At 46.4% G+C, this 5,097-nt stretch overlaps 1 pseudogene; it reads left to right on the top strand.

The window, feature by feature from the left end:
* Positions 1–2,538: 2,538 nt before the first annotated feature.
* Positions 2,539–3,519, top strand: LOC124671946 (annotated as a pseudogene).
* Positions 3,520–5,097: the final 1,578 nt, after the last annotated feature.

Here is a 5,097-nt window from a genome sequence, read left to right as displayed (position 1 = left end):
ACCATGTTAGACTACATGTAATTACATTTTATTTCAACCTTTCTGTAATTGTAGTGGCCTATTTTTCTTATTTCTTGTGTGTAATTACAATTGCATGTAGACGTGCAAATGGGCATATATGCACAATTCAGACTGTTGGGATATTTTTGTACTCCCTAAATCCTAAAATAACTTGCTCAATTTTTTTAAATACAGATGTAACTATGCACTAAAAAGTATCTCTAGATAGGGAGTATGTGCGTTTGCACATATATGCGTAATTGCATACATGTGCGTAATTACATATATGTATGTATTTAATCATATATATCTTCATGTATACGTGAAATTTAAATCTACATGTAGTCATGTCCTCGTAGCCACGTGATTACACACGGCCGCGTAATTGCATATAAATGTTCAATTTTATTTTTTCACATGATTGTATTTTTTCCATCCCATTGTAATTCTATTTTCGATGCATGTGTTTATTCTTTAGTTTAAAATGGCTAGTTTAAAAGGCCCACTAGTAAATGTTCCTCCACAGAGTAATAAACTAGTGAACAATGATACATTAGGCAGCCTATTTGGCATCCTAGCCGATTTCTTGGACCACTGACGCAGTGAAATGTGAGCACCTGTGCGTTTCAGACGGGTCACGGGCCATATTTGGTTTATTGTTTGCTAGCATGGGCCAAAGATTTTGGCCCAATAGAAACGTATGGCTCAATTTGTTTGGTTTCATACGAGCCAACTTTACCCTCACCAATTATCCACATAGTGACCTTACCTCTCACCTCCTCACCTATCACAAAGCCTCATGCCGCGGGCACGAAGTCTGGCACCACGCCGGTGCATTGAAAGATCACTATGCCACTCTTGCCGACGGTGGCCAAGGCGGGTTTAAACTACCTACGCGCACGACTGGGCTGAATATGATAGCACAAATCTTTCGGTGTAGCACAACAAGAACGTCGCCGCTACACTGGCTACACATACATGGTTACCGCCATGGATTACTGCCTATAACATACCATAACCATCACAACCATGACACCGCCGGTCACGGCCTCCATAAGCATCACCACGTCGCCGTATACGAAGATGTACACCACCATGACACCACCGTTCACGCCTGTCAGACGCATTACCATGTCGCTGACGACGTCGCCGAACACAACCATGACACCGCAGGTCACGCCAGTCACACGCATCACCACGTCACTGAACACGAAGATGAACACCACCATGACACCGTTGTTTATGCCCGTCACAAGCATCACCATGTCGCCGACAACGAAGTTGAATATCACCATGACACCGCGGTCATGCCGGTCACAAGCATCACCACATCGCCGACCACGAAGATGAACATCACCATGCCGCCACCACCATGGATTATCACCTCTCACTTCTCACCTATCATCACCACATCGTCGTCCATGAAGATGGAAGCGATAAGTTAAGCAAAAGTAGTCCAAACTATACTCACGCATATGTACACATTACAATATACTAGCGAGTCATTTATCTATCCATATATGTACACCGAAACGAAAACCTGTCAACGTGAAAATCATGCGGAATGGTGAGGTGAACCTACCCGTCAAAGGAAATTTCAAACGGTTGAGCGTGTGCGATGAATTTAGCAAAATTCACTTAAAACTTCATACATCAAATTAACGATTTACGACTGACGAAACTTGAAACCGATTGTCAAAATTGATTCACATCATCGACACACATCTTTTTCATGTACAACTTATTTTGATTCGGACTATATTTGTATTGATTTAAAGAGAGAGTGTGCAGAGTAGTGTAATGAGAGTGGGCCTGCATGTGCATTGCTTGCATCCCAAGATTCCCTTTTGTGTGGGCTTTGTATATATTTGCCTGCATCGCTACCTCCAGACCTGGTTCAAAGGTGATTTAAGAATCATGTCATGCAACAACACGGGTGAGACCAGACAACCAAACGATCCTAAAATTGCTTATCCGATATAAGCCAAGGGGTGTACATCCTATCAAATGTGTCCTCGAAAGCTAACTCTCGATCAACCGAGCCCTAGCCGGTTTATCCACATCATACGACGGAACCCACCTGCGCATAGAGATGTGTACGAAGTTTCCTTCTCCCGTGTATGAGATGAACAAAGGAACAACCGATATGTAGGTGTAGCATAGGACTCTGCAACCCTTGCCGTTTCCAGTCGGGCATTAAGTATCCGTATTCACGTGCAACCAGAAAACATTTAATCAGAGAATTATATAGGCTTGTTTGTGCGTATATCATGTTTTCTTCGGTTAATCGAGTACTCATCTCTTGGTCTCGGCGAGGCAGCGGTTCGAGACCCTGATTCTGTGAAAGCTACTCGGCGATTCGACGGACGACGTCAAATATACACGGAGAGCAGATTCCTATAGGAATCGACCAATTTCACGGTACATGTTTCCTCATCTAGTGCAGAGAGTCAATCTTACTTTCAGAATTAATTGATTGCTTCATCAAGGTATACGTGCAGTACTATAGACAGAATGCAAGGAGCAGCATATGGCAACATGTTGGACTCTGGTTTCGGGTCGTTCAAACTTAACTATTCAGAGACGAAGGACATTGCCATCGGCGCCGTCGTCCACTCCGATGCCATCTCCGTCGGTGGACACTCATGGAGGGTTAACTGCTACCCGCGTGGGTACAGTGAGGCCGACAAGGGCGAGTACATCACAATCTTTCTCGAGCTCATGAGCAAGTCCAAAGGCGTCAAGGCCATCTTCGAGGCCTTCTTGATGGACAAGGACGGTGCACCGGCCTCGTCCAACGCAAGCAGATGCGTCAAGGTTTACCCACCCGAGGGCCACATCTCGTGGGGGTGGTTTCGTTTCGTTACGCGAAGTGATCTCGAGGCTCGGCACGTGGTGAATGGTTGGGCCACAATTGTGTTCGGGATCATAGTTGTGCGTGATGACCCCCTAGCCATTCCGCCCTCTGACATCGGGGATCATCTCGGCCGACTGCTGGACTGCCAAGACGGTTCCGACGTTTCCTTCAACGTCGACGGCAGGAAGTTCGCTGCTCACCGGGCCGTGCTGGCCGCCCGCTCGCCGGTCTTCAAGGCAGAGCTCTTCGGCGCCATGGCGGAGGCGACCATGCCCCAGATCACACTGGAGGACATCAATCCTGCTGCTTTCGAGGTTCTCCTCCGGTTCATGTACACTGACGTGTTGCCTCCAAACGGCGAGCTCGCCGGCTCCCCTGTCGAGATGTATCGACATCTCCTCGCCGCGGCCGACCGGTACGCCATGGATAGGCTGAAGCTGATGTGCGCCGATAAGCTATGGGAGAACGTGTCCGTAGATACGGTTGCTGCTACTATAAACTGTGCCGAAACATACAACTGCCGGGAGCTCAAGGACAAATGTATGGCATTCTTTGTGGAGGAGCAAAATTTCAAGAAGGTCGTTTTAACCCAGGGCTATGTGCAACTGGTTCAGAAGTTTCCATCCATTATGACCGAGCTGAGGGAGAAGGTGGGGGCGTAGAAGTGATCTTCCAATTCATTGTATCTTTTCTAGTTTTCTGAAGATTGGGAAGTGATCGACGTTTGGACAATGAATCTATTCAAAATTACATTGCAGCATCCATTGTGCTGCCTTGCCTCTTTATTTTGATTTTCATGTAAACTTCAATTCTTAGTATCCTTCTATGCTAAGGAAATCCAAATCATGTTATTTTCTGCATGTACCTTTATACAGACGTAGAGGAGAGGACCAATTCATTTCATTCCAAATCTGCATTATTTAGTAGAACATCCAGCATTCCGTTAATTTGTGAACACTCGTGTTATTTTCTGGTTTATTATATTAGGTCCTGCAAAACAATATAGAGCGTCATAAGATATTCCCAGATTTCAAACTCAAAAGTTCAAAAGTATTAAAGTATATTACGGTTTTGTTATATTAGGTAGTTTAAGATTGTAACTTAGATCTATCTCTACTAGGGTTTTTGCTCTCCAAATCTTCTCTACTATATAAACAGCCCAAGAAACTCAATGTAATCACCAATTACCGTATATCAATACAATCATATTCCACAATCTATCATGGTATCAGAGCGGTTCTTTCTGTAACCTAGGATTTAGCCACCCACCGTTTCCGCCGCCCCCGGCTCCATGATCTCCGCCAGGGGCATCCGATCTCTTAGCTAGTTTTTCTTTAGATTGGTTTTATAGTTCAGCAAATTTCGTTTTTCCAATTTGACCGATTTCTTTCTCTACCTTTTAGCCACCAAAATCAGATTGGATCCGATTAGCTTGCTCTCATCGGTGACTCCACACACAACAGCATCGGCGACTCCACGGACGACCATTCTGCATGGATGGCTCACGTGCATGTGCATCTGGGCATGGACTAACTCTACTCCACGCCAAGCTGCACCGTGTTGTACGTCTACATCACCAAGTCGTCACCAGCCCGATCTACTTCGAGCCATCGTCGCTGGTCATCGCCGACAACAACGTCGCCAAACGCACATGGTCATCGCCGACAACAACGTCGCCAAACGCTCATGGTCATCGTCAACATCAACGTGGATCTTCTTCAACACCGCAACAATCCACGCGGAACCCGGGTTTAATCCCCGGAATCTACTTCAACAACTACATCGTCATCTTCGTCCGCCACGACCTCGCCGCTAGAGCTGCAGTCTGAGATCCATCGCCGGCTTCTGCTGATGGCGCGAGGAAGGGCGCGGCGATCTCCGGGGCGAACATGGTGTGGTTGCGGCTACCGCCGTCCACCGAATTCTCCTTCATCGTCGTTGGTCAGCAGATGGTGGCGTGGGGGCATGTTCTTCTGCTTCGGGTTTGAAGGTGGTGGTCCTAGGGTTCTTCTTCTGAGAAGATGAAGACTTACCGGATGTTGATCCTCTTCATCTAGACGGAGTGTTGAGTTCTGGAAGGCTCCGTCGGCGAATGGAACATCGCATCTTTAGCCTGTAGTTTGTTGGATCGGGTGATATTCGGTCGCACGTACCCATGCTTTTATTCCGACAGTTTGGTTCTGGAGGGAGCGACACGAAGCTCTTTTTCTGTGTTGACATCAAGTGACTATGGATCCATG

The sequence above is a fragment of the Lolium rigidum genome, chromosome 7 (assembly GCF_022539505.1).
Source record: "Lolium rigidum isolate FL_2022 chromosome 7, APGP_CSIRO_Lrig_0.1, whole genome shotgun sequence".
NCBI classification, from domain to species: Eukaryota; Viridiplantae; Streptophyta; class Magnoliopsida; order Poales; family Poaceae; genus Lolium; species Lolium rigidum.
The sequence above is the reverse complement of the archived record's forward strand: the minus strand, read 5'-3'. Positions and strand labels throughout refer to the sequence as shown.